This window comes from Salvelinus namaycush, chromosome 7 (assembly GCF_016432855.1).
Source record: "Salvelinus namaycush isolate Seneca chromosome 7, SaNama_1.0, whole genome shotgun sequence".
NCBI classification, from domain to species: domain Eukaryota; kingdom Metazoa; phylum Chordata; class Actinopteri; order Salmoniformes; family Salmonidae; genus Salvelinus; species Salvelinus namaycush.
Genome location: NC_052313.1, coordinates 59,248,664 through 59,270,911, shown reverse-complemented (window position 1 = coordinate 59,270,911; position 22,248 = coordinate 59,248,664).

Genomic DNA, 22,248 nt, shown 5'->3' with positions numbered 1-22,248 from the left:
TCTTTATTTTAAGAATGTGAAATATCAGAATAATAGTAGAGAGAATGATTTATTTCAGCTTTATTTCTTTCATCACATTCCCAGTGGGTCAGAAGTTTACATACACTCAATTAGTATTTGGTAGCATTGCCTTTAAATTGTTTAACTTGGGTCAAATGTTTCTGTCTTCCTCTCTTCCTGTCTTCATCTCTTGCTTTCTGCTGATCTGTCTCTGTCTCACTCTCTCCTTTTTTCTCCCTTTCACTCCCCCTCACCCCTTCTTCCCTCCTCATCGCCCCCCCTCCACTTCCTTACCCCCTCTCCGACCTCTTCCCCTCTCCTACCCTCTCCTCCCCTCCTCCTCCCTCCCATCTCCCCTCTTCTCCCAACCCTCTCCTCCTCCCCTCTCTCTCCTCTCCTCTCCCTATCCCCCCCTCCTCCTTTCCTCCTCTCCCTACCCCCCCTCCTCCTCCCCCCTATCCCCCTATCCCCACCCCCCCCCCCCCCCCCAGGAGGAGATAGCTCGTTTCTCCTCTCTGGAGCCCCAGGTCAACCTGCTAAAGGAGAAGCTGAAGGCACTGAGGGAGAAGGAGAATGCTCCTGTCTTCTTCGATGCAGACATCACTGACTTCACACAGCATCACCAGCAGGTCCTGGATGAGCTCCAGGCCCGAGAGAGACAGCTGGTGCTGGGTGAGAATATGGAGCAGGACACAAACACAATGCAGGCGTACACTTACACACAGGAACACAGAAAGGGGTCATGAGGGAAGAGAAAAAGCACACCACACCTGGTCAACTTCTGATTGTTAGGGGTTAACAGGTGAGGGTTAGGGTTTAACAGGTGAAGGTTAGGGTTTAATAGGTGAGGGTTAGGGGTTAACAGGTGAAGGTTAGGGTTAGGGTTTAATAGGTGAGGGTTAGGGGTTAACAGGTGAGGGTTAGGGGTTAACAGGTGAAGGTTAGGGGTTAACAGGTGAAGGTTAGGGGTTAACAGGTGAGGGTTACGGGTTAATAGGTGAGGGTTAGGGGTTAATAGGTGAGAGTTAGAGGTTAATAGGTGAGGGTTAGGGGTTAACAGGTGAGGGTTAGGGGTTAATAGGTGAAGGTGAGGGTTAGGGGTTAATAGGTGAGGGTTAGGGGTTAATAGGTGAGGGTTAGGGGTTAACAGGTGAGGGTTAGGGGTTAACAGGTGAGGGTTAGGGGTTAATAGGTGAGGGTTAGATGTTAATAGGTGAGGGTTAGGGGTTAATAGGTGAGGGTTAGGGGTTAACAGGTGAGGGTTAGGGGTTAACAGGTGAGGGTTAGGGGTTAATAGGTGAGGGTTAGGGGTTAATAGGTGAGGGTTAGGGGTTAATAGGTGAGGGTTAGGGTTTAATAGGTGAGGGTTAGGGGTTAATAGGTGAGGGTTAGGGGTTAATAGGTGAGGGTTAGGGTTTAATAGGTGAGGGTTAGGGGTTAATAAGTGAGGGTTAGGGTTTAATATGTGAGGGTTAGGGGTTAATATGTGAGGGTTAGGGGTTAATAGGTGAGGGTTAGGGGTTAATAGGTGAGGGTTAGATGTTAACAGGTGAAGGTTAGGGGTTAACAGGTGAGGGTTAGGGGTTAATAGGTGAGGGTTAGGGGTTAATAGGTGAGGGTTAGATGTTAATAGATGAGGGTTAGGGTTTAATAGGTGAGGGTTAGGGGTTAACAGGTGAGGGTTAGTGGTTAATAGGTGAGGGTTAGGGGTTAATAGGTGAGGGTTAGGGGTTAACAGGTGAGGGTTAGGGGTTAACAGGTGAGGGTTAGGGGTTAATAGGTGAGGGTTAGGGGTTAATAGGTGAGGGTTAGGGGTTAATAGGTGAGGGTTAGAGGTTAACAGGTGAGGGTTAGGGGTTAATAGGTGAGGGTTAGGGGTTAATAGGTGAGGGTTAGGGGTTAATAGGTGAGGGTTAGGGGTTAATAGGTGAGGGTTAGGGGTCAATAGGTGAGGGTTAGAGGTTAATAGGTGAGGGTTAGGGGTTAATAGGTGAGGGTTAGGGGTTAATAGGTGAGGGTTAGGGGTTAATAGGTGAGGGTTAGATGTTAACATGTGAGGGTTAGGGGTTAATAGGTGAGGGTTAGGGGTTAATAGGTGAGGGTTGGAGGTTAATAGGTGAGGGTTAGGGGTTAATAGGTGAGGGTTAGGGGTTAATAGGTGAGGGTTAGGGGTTAATAGGTGAGGGTTAGGGGTTAATAGGTGAGGGTTAGGGGTTAATAGGTGAGGGTTAGGGGTTCATAGGTGAGGGTTTGGGTTTGGGAGAGGTAAGTGCTGTGGCACGTGCGACAGAGAGAGAGGAGAGTATAATATTTTAGAGAGGAGGAGGATTTTTTAGAGGAGAGAAGGAGAAGAGGTTATTTTAGAGTAGAGGGGGATATTTTAGAGGAGAGGAGATTTTAGAGGAGAGGGGATTATTTTGGAGGAGATTATTTTAGAGGTGATGATATTTTAGAGGAGAGGAGGTTATTTTAGAGGAGAGGAGGATGTTTTAGAGGAAAGGAGGATGTTTTAGAGGAGAACAGGAGAGGAGAGGAGGGTATTTTAGCTGAGAGGAGGATGTTTTAGAGGAGAACAGGAGAGGAGAGGAGGGTATTTTAGCTGAGAGGAGGATGTTTTAGAGGAGAGGAGGAGAGAAGGGTATTTTAGGGGAGAGGAGGATGTTTTAGAGGAGAGGAGGGTATTTTAGAGGAGAGGAGGGTATTTTAGAGGAGAGGAGGGTATTTTAGAGGAGAGGAGGGTATTTTAGAGGAGAGGAGGGCCTTTTAAAGGAGAGTAGTAGAGAAGGGTATTTTAGAGGAGAGGAGGCGAGAAGGATGTTTAAGAGGAGAGGAGGGTATTTTAGAGGAGAGGAGGGTATTTTAGAGAGGAGGATGTTTTAGAGGAAAGGAGGGTATTTTAGAGGAGAGGAGGGCCTTTTAAAGGAGAGTAGTAGAGAAGGGTATTTTAGAGGAGAGGAGGGTATTTTAGAGGAGAGGATGATGTTTTAGAGGAGAGGAGGGTATTTTAGAGGAGAGGAGGGCCTTTTAAAGGAGAGTAGTAGAGAAGGGTATTTTAGAGGAGAGGAGGATGTTTTAGAGGAGAGGAGGGTATTTTAGAGGAGAGGAGGGTATTTTAGAGGAGAGGAGGGTATTTTAGAGGAGAGGAGGGTATTTTAGAGGAGAGGAGGGTATTTTAGAGGAGAGGAGGGCCTTTTAAAGGAGAGGAGGGCCTTTTAAAGGAGAGTAGTAGAGAAGGGTATTTTAGAGGAGAGGAGGGTATTTTAGAGGAGAGAAGGATGTTTTAGAGGAGAGGAGGGTATTTTAGAGAGGAGGATGTTTTAGAGGAGAGGAGGGTATTTTAGAGGAGAGGAGGGTATTTTAGAGAGGAGGATGTTTTAGAGGAGAGGAGGGTATTTTAGAGGAGAGGATGATGTTTTAGAGGAGAGGAGGGTATTTTAGAGGAGAGGAGGGTATTTTAGAGAGGAGGATGTTTTAGAGGAGAGGAGGGTATTTTAGAGGAGAGGATGATGTTTTAGAGGAGAGGGGGGTATTTTAGAGGAGAGGAGGGTATTTTAGAGGAGAGGAGGGCCTTTTAAAGGAGAGTAGTAGAGAAGGGTATTTTAGAGGAGAGGAGGGTATTTTAGAGAGGAGGATGTTTTAGAGGAGAGGATGATGTTTTAGAGGAGAGGAGGGTATTTTAGAGAGGAGGATGTTTTAGAGGAGAGGAGGGTATTTTAGAGGAGAGGAGGATGTTTTAGAGGAGAGGAGGGTATTTTAGAGAGGAGGATGTTTTAGAGGAGAGGAGGGTATTTTAGAGGAGAGGAGGGTATTTTAGAGGAGAGGATGATGTTTTAGAGGAGAGGAGGGTATTTTAGAGAGGAGGATGTTTTAGAGGAGAGGAGGGTATTTTAGAGGAGAGGAGGATGTTTTAGAGGAGAGGAGGGTATTTTAGAGGAGAGGAGGGCCTTTTAAAGGAGAGTAGTAGAGAAGGGTATTTTAGAGGAGAGGAGGGTATTTTAGAGGAGAGGAGGGCCTTTTAGAGGAGAGGAGGGTATTTTAGAGGAGAGGAGGATGTTTTAGAGGAGAGGAGGGTATTTTAGAGGAGAGGAGGGTGTTTTAGAGGAGAGGAGGGTGTTTTAGAGAGGAGGATGTTTTAGAGGAGAGGAGGGTGTTTTAGAGGAGAGGAGGGTATTTTAGAGAGGAGGATGTTTTAGAGGAGAGGAGGGTATTTTAGAGGAGAGGATGATGTTTTAGAGGAGAGGAGGGTATTTTAGAGGAGAGGAGGGTATTTTAGAGAGGAGGATGTTTTAGAGGAGAGGAGGGTATTTTAGAGGAGAGGATGATGTTTTAGAGGAGAGGGGGGTATTTTAGAGGAGAGGAGGGTATTTTAGAGGAGAGGATGATGTTTTAGAGGAGAGGAGGGTATGTTAGAGGAGAGGAGGGTATTTTAGAGGAGAGAAGGATGTTTTAGAGGAGAGGAGGGTATTTTAGAGGAGAGGAGGGTATTTTAGAGGAGAGGAGGGTATTTTAGAGGAGAGGAGGGTATTTTAGAGGAGAGGAGGGCCTTTTAAAGGAGAGTAGTAGAGGAGGGTATTTTAGAGGAGAGGAGGGTATTTTAGAGGAGAGGAGGGTATTTTAGAGGAGAGGAGGGTATTTTAGAGGAGAGGAGGGCCTTTTAAAGGAGAGTAGTAGAGGAGGGTATTTTAGAGGAGAGGAGGGTATTTTAGAGGAGAGGAGGGTATTTTAGAGGAGAGGAGGGTATTTTAGAGGAGAGGAGGGTATTTTAGAGGAGAGGAGGGCCTTTTAAAGGAGAGTAGTAGAGAAGGGTATTTTAGAGGAGAGGAGGGTATTTTAGAGGAGAGGAGGGTATTTTAGAGGAGAGGAGGGTATTTTAGAGGAGAGGAGGGCCTTTTAAAGGAGAGTAGTAGAGAAGGGTATTTTAGAGGAGAGGAGGGTATTTTAGAGGAGAGGAGGGTATTTTAGAGGAGAGGATGATGTTTTAGAGTAGAGGAGGGTATTTTAGAGGAGAGGAGGGTATTTTAGAGGAGAGGGGGGTATTTTAGAGGAGAGGAGGGTATTTTAGAGGAGAGGAGGGTATTTTAGAGGAGAGGGGGGTATTTTAGAGGAGAGGAGGGTATTTTAGAGGAGAGGAGGGTATTTTAGAGGAGAGGAGGGTATTTTAGAGGAGAGGATGATGTTTTAGAGGAGAGGAGGATGTTTTAGAGGAGAGGAGGGTATTTTAGAGGAGAGGAGGGTGTTTTAGAGGAGAGGAGGGTATGTTAGAGGAGAGGAGGGTATGTTAGAGAGGAGGATGTTTTAGAGTAGAGGAGGGTATGTTAGAGGAGAGGAGGGTATTTTAGAGAGGAGGATGTTTTAGAGGAGAGGAGGGTGTTTTAGAGGAGGAGGGTATTTTAGAGAGGAGGATGTTTTAGAGGAGAGGAGGGTGTTTTAGAGGAGGAGGGTATGTTAGAGAGGAGGACGCAGAACACAGCAGGACGGTTTGTTCTCATCTCCATATGCAGAGTGGATGTCAGAGAGGGAGAGAGGGAGCTGGCTGGTTCAGCTGCTCTGTGTGTGTGTGTGTGTGTGTGTGTGTGTGTGTGTGTGTGTGTGTGCGTGCGTGCGTGCGTGCGTGCGTGCGTGCGTGCGTGCGTGCGTGCGTGCGTGCGTGCGTGCGTGCGTGCGTGCGCGTGCGTGCGTGCGTGCGTGCGTGCGTGCGTGCGTGCGTGCGTGCGTGCGTGCGTGCGTGCGTGCGTGCGTGTGTGCGTGTGTGCGTGTGTGTGTGTGAATGGGCTTATCAGAGAGCAGTAATATGAACACAGAGGGGTAAATGATAGAAAGTGTATTAACACATGGGTCCTCTACTCACAGGGAATAGAAATATGCCTAATGTATGCTCCATTACGTTTCAAGTTCAAAGTGTGTCTGTATCAAATCAAATCACATTTTATTGGTCACATACACATGGCTAGCAGATGTTAATGCGAGTGTAGCAAAATGCTTGTGCTCCTAGTTCCGACCATGCAGTAATATCTAACAAGTAATCTAACAATTTCACAACAACTACCTTATACACACAAGTGTAAAGGAATGAATAAGAATATGTACATATAAATATATGGATGAGCGATGACCGTGTAGCATAGGCAAGATGCAGTAGATGGTATAGAGTACAGTATATACATATGAGATGAATAATGTAGGGTATGTAAACATTATATAAAGTGACATTGTTTAAAGTGACTAGTGATACATTTATTACATCCAATTTTCAATTATTAAAGTGGCTGGAGTTGAGTCAGTATGTTGGCAGCAGCCACTCAATGTTAGTGATGCTGTTTAACAGTCTGATGGCCTTGAGCTAGAAGCTGTTTTTTAGTCTCTCGGTCCCAGCTTTGATGCACCTGTACTGACTTCACCTTCTGGATGGTAGCGAGGTGAACCGGCAGTGACTCGGGTGGTTGTGGTCCCTTATGATCTTTTTGGCCTTCCTGTGACATCGGGTGCTGTAGGTGTCCTGGAGGGCAGGTAGTTTGCTCCCGGTGATGCGTTGTGAAGACCTCACTACCCTCTGGACAGCCTTACGGTTGTGGGCGGAGAAGTTGCCGTACCAGGCTGTGATACAGCTCGACAGGATGTTCTCGATTGTGCATCTGTAAAAGTTTGTGAGTGTTTTCGGTGACAAGATAAATTTCTTCAGCCTCCTGAGGTTGAAGAGGCGCTGTTGCGCCTCTGCTGTTGCGCCTTCTTCACCACGCTGTCTGTGTGGGTGGACCATTTCAGTTTGTCTGTGATGTGTACGCCAAGGAACTTAAAACTTTCCATCTTCTCCACTGCAGTCCCTTCGATGTGGATAGGGGGGTGCTCCCTCTGCTGTTTCCTGAAGTCCACGATCATCTCCTTTGTTTCGTTAACGTTGAGTGTGAGGTTATTTTCCTGACACCACGCTCCGAGGGCCCTCACCTCCTCCCTGTAGGCCGTCTCGTCGTTGTTGGTAATCAAGCCTACCACTGTAGTGTCATCTGCAAACTTGATGATTGAGTTGGAGAGGGCTGAGAACTTACCCTTGTGGTTTTGAGAACACACCCCAGTGTTGAGGATCAGCGGGGTGGAGATGTTGTTTCCCACCCTCACCACCTGAGGGCGGCCCGTCAGAAAGTCCAGGACCCAGTTGCACAGGGCGGGCGTCTCGAGCTAAATGACGAATTTGGAGGTAGTATGGTGTTAAATGCTGAGCTGTAATCAATGAACAGCATTCTTACATAGGTATTCCTCTTGTCCAGACGGGTTAGGGCAGTGTGATTGCGATTGCGTCGTATGTTGACCTATTGGGGCGGTAAGCAAATTGGAGTGGGTCTAGTGTGTCAGGTAAGGTGGAGGTGATATGATCCTTGACTAGTCTCTCAAAGCACTTCATGATGACGGAAGTGAGTGCTACAAGTTCATTCCAAACTCCTCCCGAGTACATTGCCAGAAAGAAAATAAACATGAAATATAAACATTTTGTGAAAAAAACAATATATTGACAATATACCAGCTTTGAAACTGTACTAAATCTAGTATAGTCGTTTAGCTCAGTTACCTTAGCTTTCTTGGGAACAGGAACAATGGTGGCCCTCTTGAAGCATGTGGGAACAGCAGAATGGGATAGGGATTGATGGAATATGTCTGTAAACACACCAGCCAGCTGGTCTGCGCATGCTCTGAGGACGCGGCTAGGGATGTCGTCTGGGCCTGCAGCCATGCGAGGGTTAACATGTTTAAATGTTTTATTCACGTTGGCCGCGATGAAGGAGAGTCGCAGGTTTTGGTAGCGGGCCATGTCAGTGGCACTGTATTGTCCTCAAAGTGAGCAAAGAAGTTGTTTAATTTGTCTGGGCGCAAGATGTCGGTATCCGCGACAGGGCTGGTTTTCTTTTTGTAATCCGTGATTGACTGTAGATCCTCCCACATACGTCTCGTGTCTGAGCCCTTGAATTGCGACCCTACAGTCTCTATACTAACGCTTAGCTTGTTTGATTGTCTTGCGGAGGGAATAGCTACACTGTTTGTATTCGGTCATGTTTCCGGTCGACTTGCCATGATTAAAAGCAGTGGTTCACGCTTTCAGTTTTGCCCGAATGCTGCCATCAATCCACGGTTTCTGGTTGTGGAAGGTTTTAATAGTCACCGTAGGTACAACATCACCAATGCACTTGCTAATAAACTCGCTCACCGAATCAGCATATACATCAATGTTGTTGTCTGAGGCTATCCGGAACATATCCCAGTTCACGTGATCGGAGGAATCTTGAAGCGTGGAATCCGATTGGTCGGACCAGCGTTGAACATACCTGAGCACGGGCGTTTCCTGTCTATAGGCTGGGAGCAACAAAATGGAGTCGTGGTCAGATTTGCCGAAAGGAGGGCGAGGGAGGGCTTTGTATGCGTTGCGGAAGTTAGAGTAGCAATGATCCAGAATGCTGCCAGCCTGGGTCGTGCATTCGATATGCTGATAGAATTTAGGGAGCCTTGTTTTCAGATTAGGTTTGTTAAAATCCCCAGCTACAATAAATGCAGCCTGAGGATATATGGTTTCCAGTTTACATAGAGTCCAATGAAGTTCTTTCAGGGCGGTCAAGGTGTCTGCCTTTGGGGGATAAACATGGCTGTGATTATAATCAAAGATAATTCTCTTGGTAGATAATGCGGTCGGCATTTGAATGTAAGGAATTCTAGGTCAGGTGAACAAAAGGACTTGAGTTCCTGTATGTTGTTATGATCACACCACGACTCGTTAATCATAAGGCATACTCCTCCGCCTTTCGTCTTACCAGAGAGATGCTTGTTTCTGTCGGCTCGATGCGTGAAGAAACCGGGGGGCTGTACCAACTCTGATAACGTATACCGAGTGAGCCATGTTTCCGTGAAAAAGAGAATGTTACAATCTCTGATGTCTCTCTGGAAGGCAACCCTTGCTCGAATTTCATCTACCTAGTTGTCAAGAGACTGGACATTGGCGAGTAGTATACTCGGGAACGGTGGGCGATGTGCCCGTCTACGGAGCCTGACCAGAAGACCGCTCCGTCTGCCCCTTCTGCGGCGCCGTTGTTTTGGGTCGCCTACTGGGATCCGATCCATTGTCCTGGGTGGTGGTCCGAACAGAGGATCCGCTTCGGGAAAGTCGTATTCCTGGTGGTAATGTTGGTATGTTGACATTACTCTAATATCCAATAGTTCTTCCCGGCTGTATGTAATAAGACTTAAGATTTCCTGGAGTAACAATGTAAGAAATAATACATAAAAAAAACAAAATACTGCATAGTTTCCTAAGAACGCAAAGCGAGGCGACCATCTCTGTCGGCGCCATCTTATTATGTGTGTGTGTGTGTGTGTGTGTGTGTGTGTGTGTGTGTGTGTGTGTGTGTGTGTGTGTGTGTGTGTGTGTGTGTGTGTGTGTGTGTGTGTGTGTGTGTGTGTGTGTGTGTGCTTCGGGGGGTGCAAAAGCAGCTGGAGAGGAGTGTGTGTGTGCTAGTGTGTGTTGTGTGCTTGTGCAAGTGTGAGTGTATTTCAGTATGTTGGTAAGTGGCAGGTTGTGTGGTACAACTATCATCAAGGAACATTTCAGTGTTTGCCCCTATAGAGAACAGTGATTGTGATTACAGCTACTATGTTCTCCTTTCACTACCTCACTGCAGCTCAACCATCCTCACCTCACACACACAAACACACACACACATACTCTCTCACGTTCACTTGCACTCTCACTCCAGTGAAGGCTGCTGAGGAGAGGACGGCTCATAATAATGGCTGGAACGGAGTGAATGGAATGGTATAAAACACCTGGAAACCATGGAAACCATGTGTTTGATGTATGTGATACCGTTCCACTGATTCCGCTCCAGTCATTACCACGAGCCCATCCTCCCCAATTAGGGTGCCACCAACCTCCTGTGTCTCACTCGCCCAGAGTCCTGATAATTACTTTGATCACTAAAGCGTTCACATAAAGTAGAATAACGATTCGACCACTTCCCCTTTAGCGTTCTCCATTTTCATACATGGCTGCCCCCCAACAAACAAACAGGAAATACAAACAAAACATTAACATACTGTACATACAGACCTAACTGTGGACCAGCAGTTAACTAGCTAACGATGCAGAGTGGACTGTGAGTGGATAATGAATTCATGGACTGAGACAGGGACAGAGACGGACTAGATACAGAGAGAGAGACAGAGCCTGCTGCTCTATAAAAATACCTGTTTAGACAGGGAGATAATGCACAGTGGGCAGACCCCCAGACAGGGAGAGGATAATGTAGAGTGGGCAGACCCCCAGACAGGGAGAGGATAATGCAGAGTGGGCAGACCCCCAGACAGGGAGAGGATAATGTAGAGTGGGCAGACCCCCAGACAGGGAGAGGATAATGCAGAGTGGGCAGACCCCCAGACAGGGAGAGGATAATGCAGAGTGGGCAGACCCCCAGACAGGGAGAGGATAATGCAGAGTGGGCAGACCCCTAGACAGGGAGAGGATAATGCAGAGTGGGCAGACCCCCAGACAGGGAGAGGATAATGCAGAGCGGGCAGACCCCCAGACAGGGAGATGATAATGCAGAGTGGGCAGACCCCCAGACATGGAGATGATAATGCAGAGTGGGCAGACCCCCAGACAGGGAGATGATAATGCAGAGTGGGCAGACCCCCAGACATGGAGAGGATAATGCAGCGTGGACAGAACCCCAGACAGTCAGACGGAGAGGATGATTCAGAGTGGGCAGACCCCCAGACATGGAGAGGATAATGCAGAGTGGACAGACCCCCAGACAGTCAGACGGAGAGGGGCAGACCCCAAGAGAGGTAGAGGATAATGCAGAGTGGGCAGACCCCCCAGACAGGTAGAGGATAATGCAGAGTGGGCAGACAGTCAGACAGAAAATGATAATGCAATGTGGGCAGACAGTCAGACAGGGAGAGGGTAATATAGAGTTGGCAGGCAGTCAGACAGCAGGCCAGAAGGGCTGTGGGTATATAGTGTATTATAGTGAAGTGGTAGAGTCTGACAGCAGGCCAGAAGGGCTGTGGGTATATAGTATATTATAGTGAAGTGGTAGAACCTGACAGCAGGCCAGAAGGGCTGTGGGTATATAGTATATTATAGTGAAGTGGTAGAACCTGACAGCAGGCCAGAAGGACTGTGGGTATATAGTATATTATAGTGAAGTGGTAGAGCCTGACAGCAGGCCAGAAGGGCTGTGGGTATATAGTATATTATAGTGAAGTGGTAGAGCCTGACAGCAGGCCAGAAGGGCTGTGGGTATATAGTATATTATAGTGAAGTGGTAGAACCTGACAGCAGGCCAGAAGGACTGTGGGTATATAGTATATTATAGTGAAGTGGTAGAGTCTGACAGCAGGCCAGAAGGGCTGTGGGTATATAGTATATTATAGTGAAGTGGTAGAGCCTGACAGCAGGCCAGAAGGACTGTGGGTATATAGTATAGTATAGTGAAGTGGTAGAGTCTGACAGCAGGCCAGAAGGGCTGTGGGTATATAGTGTATTATAGTGAAGTGGTAGAGTCTGACAGCAGGCCAGACGGGCTGTGGGTATATAGTGTATTATAGTGAAGTGGTAGAACCTGACAGCAGGCTAGAAGGGCTGTGGGTATATAGTATATTATAGTGAAGTGGTAGGGCCTGACAGCAGGCCAGAAGGGCTGTGGGTATATAGTATATTATAGTGAAGTGGTAGGGCCTGACAGCAGGCCAGAAGGGCTGTGGGTATATAGTATATTATAGTGAAGTGGTAGAGTCTGACAGCAGGCCAGAAGGGCTGTGGGTATATAGTATATTATAGTGAAGTGGTAGAGTCTGACAGCAGGCCAGAAGGACTGTGGGTGTATAGTATATTATAGTGAAGTGGTAGAGTCTGATAGCAGGCCAGAAGGGCTGTGGGTATATAGTATATTATAGTGAAGTGGTAGAGTCTGACAGCAGGCCAGAAGGGCTGTGGGTATATAGTATATTATAGTGAAGTGGTAGGGCCTGACAGCAGGCCAGAAGGGCTGTGGGTATATAGTATATTATAGTGAAGTGGTAGGGCCTGACAGCAGGCCAGAAGGACTGTGGGTATATAGTATATTATAGTGAAGTGGTAGAGCCTGACAGCAGGCCAGAAGGGCTGTGGGTATATAGTATATTATAGTGAAGTGGTAGAGTCTGACAGCAGGCCAGAAGGACTGTGGGTATATAGTATATTATAGTGAAGTGGTAGAACCTGACAGCAGGCCAGAAGGGCTGTGGGTATATAGTATATTATAGTGAAGTGGTAGAACCTGACAGCAGGCCAGAAGGGCTGTGGATATATAGTATATTATAGTGAAGTGGTAGAGCCTGACAGCAGGCCAGAAGGGCTGTGGGTATATAGTATATTATAGTGAAGTGGTAGAACCTGACAGCAGGCCAGAAGGGCTGTGGGTATATAGTATATTATAGTGAGGTGGTAGAGCCTGACAGCAGGCTAGAAGGGCTGTGGGTATATAGTATATTATAGTGAAGTGGTAGAACCTGACAGCAGGCCAGAAGGACTGTGGGTATATAGTATATTATAGTGAAGTGGTAGAGTCTGACAGCAGGCCAGAAGGGCTGTGGGTATATAGTATATTATAGTGAAGTGGTAGAACCTGACAGCAGGCCAGAAGGGCTGTGGGTATATAGTATATTATAGTGAAGTGGTAGAGTCTGACAGCAGGCCAGAAGGACTGTGGGTATATAGTATATTATAGTGAAGTGGTAGAACCTGACAGCAGGCCAGAAGGGCTGTGGGTATATAGTATATTATAGTGAAGTGGTAGAGTCTGACAGCAGGCCAGAAGGGCTGTGGGTATATAGTATATTATAGTGAAGTGGTAGAACCTGACAGCAGGCCAGAAGGACTGTGGGTATATAGTATATTATAGTGAAGTGGTAGAACCTGACAGCAGGCCAGAAGGACTGTGGGTATATAGTATATTATAGTGAAGTGGTAGAGTCTGACAGCAGGCCAGAAGGGCTGTGGGTATATAGTATATTATAGTGAAGTGGTAGAGTCTGACATCAGGCCAGAAGATCTGTGGGTATATAGTATATTATAGTGAAGTGGTAGAGCCTGACAGCAGGCCAGAAGGACTGTGGGTATATAGTATATTATAGTGAAGTGGTAGGGCCTGACAGCAGGCCAGAAGGGCTGTGGGTATATAGTATATTATAGTGAAGTGGTAGAGCCTGACAGCAGGCCAGAAGGACTGTGGGTATATAGTATATTATAGTGAAGTGGTAGAACCTGACAGCAGGCCAGAAGGACTGTGGGTATATAGTATATTATAGTGAAGTGGTAGAGCCTGACAGCAGGCCAGAAGGACTGTGGGTATATAGTATATTATAGTGAAGTGGTAGAGTCTGACAGCAGGCCAGAAGGACTGTGGGTATATAGTATATTATAGTGAATTGGTAGAACCTGACAGCAGGCCAGAAGGGCTGTGGGTATATAGTATATTATAGTGAAGTGGTAGAGCCTGACAGCAGGCCAGAAGGGCTGTGGGTATATAGTATATTATAGTGAAGTGGTAGAGTCTGACATCAGGCCAGAAGGGCTGTGGGTATATAGTATATTATAGTGAAGTGGTAGAACCTGACAGCAGGCCAGAAGGACTGTGGGTATATAGTATATTAGAGTGAAGTGGTAGAACCTGACAGCAGGCCAGAAGGGCTGTGGGTATATAGTGTATTATAGTGAAGTGGTAGAGCCTGACAGCAGGCCAGAAGGGCTGTGGGTATATAGTATATTATAGTGAAGTGGTAGAACCTGACAGCAGGCCAGAAGGGCTGTGGGTATATAGTATATTATAGTGAAGTGGTAGAGCCTGACAGCAGGCCAGAAGGGTTGTGGGTATATAGTATATTATAGTGAAGTGGTAGAACCTGACAGCAGGCCAGAAGGACTGTGGGTATATAGTATATTATAGTGAAGTGGTAGGGCCTGACAGCAGGCCAGAAGGGCTGTGGGTATATAGTATATTATAGTGAAGTGGTAGAACCTGACAGCAGGCCAGAAGGGCTGTGGGTATATAGTATATTATAGTGAAGTGGTAGAGCCTGACAGCAGGCCAGAAGGGCTGTGGGTATATAGTATATTATAGTGAAGTGGTAGGGCCTGACAGCAGGCCAGAAGGGCTGTGGGTATATAGTGTATTATAGTGAAGTGGTAGAACCTGACAGCAGGCCAGAAGGGCTGTGGGTATATAGTGTATTATAGTGAAGTGGTAGAGTCTGACAGCAGGCCAGAAGGGCTGTGGGTATATAGTATATTATAGTGAAGTGGTAGAACCTGACAGCAGGCCAGAAGGGCTGTGGGTATATAGTATATTATAGTGAAGTGGTAGAACCTGACAGCAGGCCAGAAGGGCTGTGGGTATATAGTATATTATAGTGAAGTGGTAGAGTCTGACAGCAGGCCAGAAGGGCTGTGGGTATATAGTATATTATAGTGAAGTGGTAGAACCTGACAGCAGGCCAGAAGGGCTGTGGGTATATAGTATATTATAGTGAAGTGGTAGAGTCTGACAGCAGGCCAGAAGGGCTGTGGGTATATAGTATATTATAGTGAAGTGGTAGAACCTGACAGCAGGCCAGAAGGACTGTGGGTATATAGTATATTATAGTGAAGTGGTAGAACCTGCACACCAACACACTCAATTGCTCACAGGCAACGCATACAGTATCTTTAGTGGATAAATTATATTTACATCCCCAACGGATCTTCCAAATCAAATTAATCAATCAATCGATCCATCAAGCAGTCAGTTAGTCAATTAATTAATCCATCTTTCCATCCATTTGTACGTCTGTCCGTCCATCCACCAATCCCTCCATCTATCCATCCATCCATTCATCCATCCATCCAGCTCTCGATCCCTCCCTCCCTCCATCCCATAACTGTTATTGTATCTCTCCCTCTAGTTCAGGAGAGCCTTCCTCCAGTGCTCTATAAGGAGACCGTATCTACTCTGTTGGCCTGGTTACAGCAGTGTGAGGCGAGGCTAACCATCCCCTCTACAGCCGTCACTGAATACCCTGTCATGGAGGGGAGGCTGAAGGATGTCAAGGTACTGAACCACTCTGGATGTCTGGTTGGCTGTGTGTCTGGCTGACTGGTTGGGTGGGTGGCTGTCTGTTTATTCTGTTTTATTATGAGGATTCTGCCACAAAACACCCGTAACAACTTCTGCTTGCACTGTTTATGCAACCTAGTTGAACAGCCCGCGTACTGAATCAACATATTAACAGTCAAGACAAGACCAGAAACAAGAGGCTGCTTCACATGACGATCTAGTTCAGTGAAAGTGCAGTAACTCTTGATGAGGAGATACCAGCAGGGCTGCCAGGATAAATAGTTGTTCTCTACTGCTTTACATTCAGAGAGCACTAACAGAGCAGAGCAGCGCCTCACTGCAATTATGAGAAATGTTATTGACGACAGAGGAAGACCCAGAGGATCAAATCAGTGTGTTTTTCCATCTCTCTATCTATGGCTGTCCCAGGGTTACTGTCACACAGCACGGACTAAGGCTGTGTCCCAAATGGCACCCTGTTCCCTATGTAATGCACTACTTTTGACCAGATATAGGCTCTGGTCAAAATTAGTGCACTTCATAAGGATTAGGGTTCCATTTGGGACACACTAAAGACTAATTTTACCTTGTTATTGTGCCAAAATGAATCACCGCATAAAAACACTAAGACTTTTTATGGCCTTGTTGTTGTTTTTATTAAGTTCTGGTGCTAAATGGATGTTCTCTGAGACTTTAAATCCAAGGTCAGATCAGTTTAACCTGACATACAGTGGGCTTGCGTAAGTATTCACCCCCCTTGGCATTTTTCCTATTTTGTTGCCTTACAACCAGGTATTAAAATTGATTTTTGGGGGGTTTGTATCATTTGATTTACACAACATCCCTACCACTTTGAAGATGCAAATATTTTTGATTGTGAAAACAAACAACAAAATAAGACAAAAAAACAGAAACCTTGAGCATGCATAACTATTCACCCCCCAAAGTCAATACTTTGTAGAGCCACCTTTTGCAGCAATTACAGCTGCAAGTCTCTTGGGGTATGTTTCTATAAGCTTGGCACATCTAGCCACTGGGATTTTTGCCCATTCTTCAAGGCAAAACTGCTCCAGCTCCTTCAAGTTGGATGAGTTCCGCTAGGTTTTATACCACAGATTCTCAATTGGATTGAGGTCTGGGCTTTGACTAGGCCATTCCAAGACATTTAAATGTTTCCCCTTAAATCACTCGAGTGTTGCTTTAGCAGTATGCTTAGGGTCATTGTCCTGCTGGAAGATGAACCTCCGTCCCAGTCTCAATCTCTGGAAGACTGAAACAGGTTTCCCTCAAGAATTTCCCTGTATTTAGCGCCATCCATCATTCCTTCAATTCTGACCAGTTTCCCAGTCCCTGCCGATGAAAAACATCCCCACAGCATGATGCTGCCACCACCATGCTTCACTGTGGGGATGGTGTTCTCGGGGTGATGGGAGGTGTTGGGTTTGCGCCAGACATAGCGTTTTCCTTGATGGTCAAAAAGCTACATTTTAGTCTCATCTGACCAGAGTACCTTCTTCCATATGTTTGGGGACTCTCCCACAAGCCTTCTGACGAACACCAAACATGTTTGCTTATTATTTTCTGGCCACTCTTCCGTAAAGCCCAGCTCTGTGGCGTGTATGGCTTAAAATGGTCCTATGGACAGATACTCCAATCTCCGCTTTGGAGCTTTGCAGCTCCTTCAGGGTTATCTTTGGTCTCTTTGTTGCCTCTCTGATTAATGCCCTCCTTGACTGGTCTGTGAGGTTTGGTGGCCGGCCCTCTCTTGGCAGGTTTGTTGTGGTGCCATATTCTTTCCATTTTTTATAATGGATTTAATGGTGCTCCGTGGGATGTTCAAAGTTTCTGATATTTTTTTTATAACCCAACCCTGATCTGTTTTTCTCCACAACTTTGTCCCTGACCTGTTTGGAGAGCTCCTTAGTCTTTATGGTACCGCTTGCTTGGTGGTGCCCCTTGCTTAGTGGTGTTGCAGACTCTGGGGCTTTTCAGAACAGGTGTATATATGCTGAGATCATGTGACAGATTGGACACAGGTGGACTTTAACTAATTATGTGGCTTCTGAAGGTAAGTGGTTGCACCAGATCTTATTTAGGGGCTTCATAGCAAATGGGGTGAATACATATGCACGCACCACTTTCCGTTTTTTATATTTTCGAATTTTTTGTAACAAGTAATTTTTTTCACCCATTTGGACTATTTTGTGTATGTCCATTACATGAAATCCAAATAAAAATCTATTTAAATTACATGTTGTAATGCAACAAAATAGGAAAAATGCCAAGGGGGATGAATAATTTTGCAAGGCACTGTAGTTACAGTAGGATGTTCTGCCTCACAGGGCAGCAGGGTGGAATCTTAGTTAGGATGTTCTACCTCACAGGGCAGCAGGGTGGAATCTTAGTTAGGATGTTCTACCTCACAGGGCAGCAGGGTGGAATCTTAGTTAGGATGTTTTTCCTCGCAGGGCAGCAGGGTGGAATCTTAGTTAGGATGTTCTACCTCACAGGGCAGCAGGGTGGAATCTTAGTTAGGATGTTCTACCTTACAGGGCAGCAGGAAGGAATCTTAGTTAGGATGTTCTACCTCGCAGGGCAGCAGGGTGGAATCTTAGTTAGGATGTTTTTCCTCGCAGGGCAGCAGGGTGGAATCTTAGTTAGGATGTTCTACCTCGCAGGGCAGCAGGGTGGAATCTTAGTTAGGATGTTTTCCTCGCAGGGCAGCAGGGTGGAATCTTAGTTAGGATGTTCTACCTCACAAGGCAGCCGGGTGGAATCTTAGTTAGGATGTTCTACCTCACAGGGCAGCAGGGTGGAATCTTAGTTAGGATGTTTTCCTCACAGGGCAGCAGAGTGGAATCTTAGTTAGGATGTTTTCCTCACAGGGCAGCAGAGTGGAATCTTAGTTAGGATGTTCTACCTCACAGGGCAGCAGGGTGGAATCTTAGTTAGGATGTTCTACCTCACAGGGCAGCAGGAAGGAATCTTAGTTAGGATGTTCTACCTCACAGGGCAGCAGGGTGGAATCTTAGTTAGGATGTTCTACCTCACAGGGCAGCAGGGTGGAATCTTAGTTAGGATGTTCTACCTTACAGGGCAGCAGGGTGGAATCTTAGTTAGGATGTTCTACCTCACAGGGCAGCAGGGTGGAATCTTAGTTAGGATGTTCTACCTCACAGGGCAGCAGGAAGGAATCTTAGTTAGGATGTTCTACCTCACAGGGCAGCAGGGTGAAATCTTAGTTAAGATGTTTTCCTCACAGGGCAGCAGGGTGGAATCTTAGTTAGGATGTTTTCCTCACAGGGCAGCAGAGTGGAATCTTAGTTAGGATGTTCTACCTCACAGGGCAGCAGGGTGGAATCTTAGTTAGGATGTTTTCCTCACAGGGCTGCAGAGTGGAATCTTAGTTAGGATGTTTTCCTCACAGGGCAGCAGAGTGGAATCTTAGTTAGGATGTTCTACCTCACAGGGCAGCAGGGTGGAATCTTAGTTAGGATGTTCTACCTCACAGGGCAGCAGGGTGGAATCTTAGTTAGGATGTTCTACCTCACAGGGCAGCAGGGTGGAATCTTAGTTAGGATGTTCTACCTTACAGGGCAGCAGGGTGGAATCTTAGTTAGGATGTTCTACCTCACAGGGCAGCAGGGTGGAATCTTAGTTAGGATGTTCTACCTCACAGGGCAGCAGGGTGGAATCTTAGTTAGGATGTTCTACCTCACAGGGCAGCAGGGTGGAATATTAGTTAGGATGTTCTACCTCACAGGGCAGCAGGATGGAATCTTAGTTAGGATGTTCTACCTCACAGGGCAGGAGGGTGGAATCTTAGTTAGGATGTTCTATCCCGCAGGGCAGCAGGGAGGAATCTTAGTTAGGATGTTCTACCTCACAGGGCAGCAGGGTGGAATCTTAGTTAGGATGTTTTACCTCACAGGGCAGCAGGGTGGAATCTTAGTTAGGATGTTTTTCCTCGCAGGGCAGCAGGGTGGAATCTTAGTTAGGATGTTCTACCTCACAGGGCAGCAGGGTGGAATCTTAGTTAGGATGTTCTACCTCACAGGGCAGCAGGGTGGAATCTTAGTTAGGATGTTCTACCTTACAGGGCAGCAGGAAGGAATCTTAGTTAGGATGTTCTACCTCGCAGGGCAGCAGGGTGGAATCTTAGTTAGGATGTTTTTCCTCGCAGGGCAGCAGGGTGGAATCTTAGTTAGGATGTTCTACCTCGCAGGGCAGCAGGGTGGAATCTTAGTTAGGATGTTCTACCTTACAGGGCAGCAGGAAGGAATCTTAGTTAGGATGTTCTACCTCGCAGGGCAGCAGGGTGGAATCTTAGTTAGGATGTTCTACCTCACAAGGCAGCAGGGTGGAATCTTAGTTAGGATGTTCTACCTCACAGGGCAGCAGGGTGGAATCTTAGTTAGGATGTTTTCCTCACAGGGCAGCAGAGTGGAATCTTAGTTAGGATGTTTTCCTCACAGGGCAGCAGAGGGGAATCTTAGTTAGGATGTTCTACCTCACAGGGCAGCAGGGTGGAATCTTAGTTAGGATGTTCTACCTCACAGGGCAGCAGGGTGGAATCTTAGTTAGGATGTTCTACCTCACAGGGCAGCAGGGTGGAATCTTAGTTAGGATGTTCTACCTCACAGGGCAGCAGGGTGGAATCTTAGTTAGGATGTTCTACCTTACAGGGCAGCAGGGTGGAATCTTAGTTAGGATGTTCTACCTCACAGGGCAGCAGGGTGGAATCTTAGTTAGGATGTTCTACCTCACAGGGCAGCAGGAAGGAATCTTAGTTAGGATGTTCTACCTCACAGGGCAGCAGGGTGAAATCTTAGTTAGGATGTTTTCCTCACAGGGCAGCAGGGTGGAATCTTAGTTAGGATGTTTTCCTCACAGGGCAGCAGAGTGGAATCTTAGTTAGGATGTTTTCCTCACAGGGCTGCAGAGTGGAATCTTAGTTAGGATGTTTTCCTCACAGGGCAGCAGAGTGGAATCTTAGTTAGGATGTTTTCCTCACAGGGCTGCAGAGTGGAATCTTAGTTAGGATGTTTTCCTCACAGGGCAGCAGAGTGGAATCTTAGTTAGGATGTTCTACCTCACAGGGCAGCAGGGTGGAATCTTAGTTAGGATGTTCTACCTCACAGGGCAGCAGGGTGGAATCTTAGTTAGGATGTTCTACCTTACAGGGCAGCAGGGTGGAATCTTAGTTAGGATGTTCTACCTCACAGGGCAGCAGGGTGGAATCTTAGTTAGGATGTTCTACCTCACAGGGCAGCAGGAAGGAATCTTAGTTAGGATGTTCTACCTCACAGGGCAGCAGGGTGAAATCTTAGTTAAGATGTTTTCCTCACAGGGCAGCAGGGTGGAATCTTAGTTAGGATGTTTTCCTCACAGGGCAGCAGAGTGGAATCTTAGTTAGGATGTTCTACCTCACAGGGCAGCAGGGTGGAATCTTAGTTAGGATGTTTTCCTCACAGGGCTGCAGAGTGGAATCTTAGTTAGGATGTTTTCCTCACAGGGCAGCAGAGTGGAATCTTAGTTAGGATGTTCTACGTCACAGGGCAGCAGGGTGGAATCTTAGTTAGGATGTTCTACCTCACAGGGCAGCAGGGTGGAATCTTAGTTAGGATGTTCTACCTCACAGGGCAGCAGGGTGGAATCTTAGTTAGGATGTTCTACCTTACAGGGCAGCAGAGTGGAATCTTAGTTAGGATGTTCTACCTCACAGGGCAGCAGGTGGAATCTTAGTTAGGATGTTCTACCTCACAGGGCAGCAGGGTGGAATCTTAGTTAGGATGTTCTACCTCACAGGGCAGCAGGGTGGAATATTAGTTAGGATGTTCTACCTCACAGGGCAGCAGGATGGAATCTTAGTTAGGATGTTCTACCTCACAGGGCAGGAGGGTGGAATCTTAGTTAGGATGTTCTATCCCGCAGGGCAGCAGGGAGGAATCTTAGTTAGGATGTTCTACCTCACAGGGCAGCAGGGTGGAATCTTAGTTAGGATGTTTTACCTCACAGGGCAGCAGGGTGGAATCTTAGTTAGGATGTTTTTCCTCGCAGGGCAGCAGGGTGGAATCTTAGTTAGGATGTTCTACCTCACAGGGCAGCAGGGTGGAATCTTAGTTAGGATGTTCTACCTCACAGGGCAGCAGGGTGGAATCTTAGTTAGGATGTTCTACCTTACAGGGCAGCAGGAAGGAATCTTAGTTAGGATGTTCTACCTCGCAGGGCAGCAGGGTGGAATCTTAGTTAGGATGTTTTTCCTCGCAGGGCAGCAGGGTGGAATCTTAGTTAGGATGTTCTACCTCGCAGGGCAGCAGGGTGGAATCTTAGTTAGGATGTTCTACCTTACAGGGCAGCAGGAAGGAATCTTAGTTAGGATGTTCTACCTCGCAGGGCAGCAGGGTGGAATCTTAGTTAGGATGTTCTACCTCACAAGGCAGCAGGGTGGAATCTTAGTTAGGATGTTCTACCTCACAGGGCAGCAGGGTGGAATCTTAGTTAGGATGTTTTCCTCACAGGGCAGCAGAGTGGAATCTTAGTTAGGATGTTTTCCTCACAGGGCAGCAGAGGGGAATCTTAGTTAGGATGTTCTACCTCACAGGGCAGCAGGGTGGAATCTTAGTTAGGATGTTCTACCTCACAGGGCAGCAGGTGGAATCTTAGTTAGGATGTTCTACCTCACAGGGCAGCAGGGTGGAATCTTAGTTAGGATGTTCTACCTCACAGGGCAGCAGGGTGGAATCTTAGTTAGGATGTTCTACCTTACAGGGCAGCAGGGTGGAATCTTAGTTAGGATGTTCTACCTCACAGGGCAGCAGGGTGGAATCTTAGTTAGGATGTTCTACCTCACAGGGCAGCAGGAAGGAATCTTAGTTAGGATGTTCTACCTCACAGGGCAGCAGGGTGAAATCTTAGTTAGGATGTTTTCCTCACAGGGCAGCAGGGTGGAATCTTAGTTAGGATGTTTTCCTCACAGGGCAGCAGAGTGGAATCTTAGTTAGGATGTTTTCCTCACAGGGCAGCAGAGTGGAATCTTAGTTAGGATGTTCTACCTCACAGGGCAGCAGGGTGGAATCTTAGTTAGGGATGTTTTCCTCACAGGGCAGCAGAGTGGATCTTACAAAAAAATATGTTG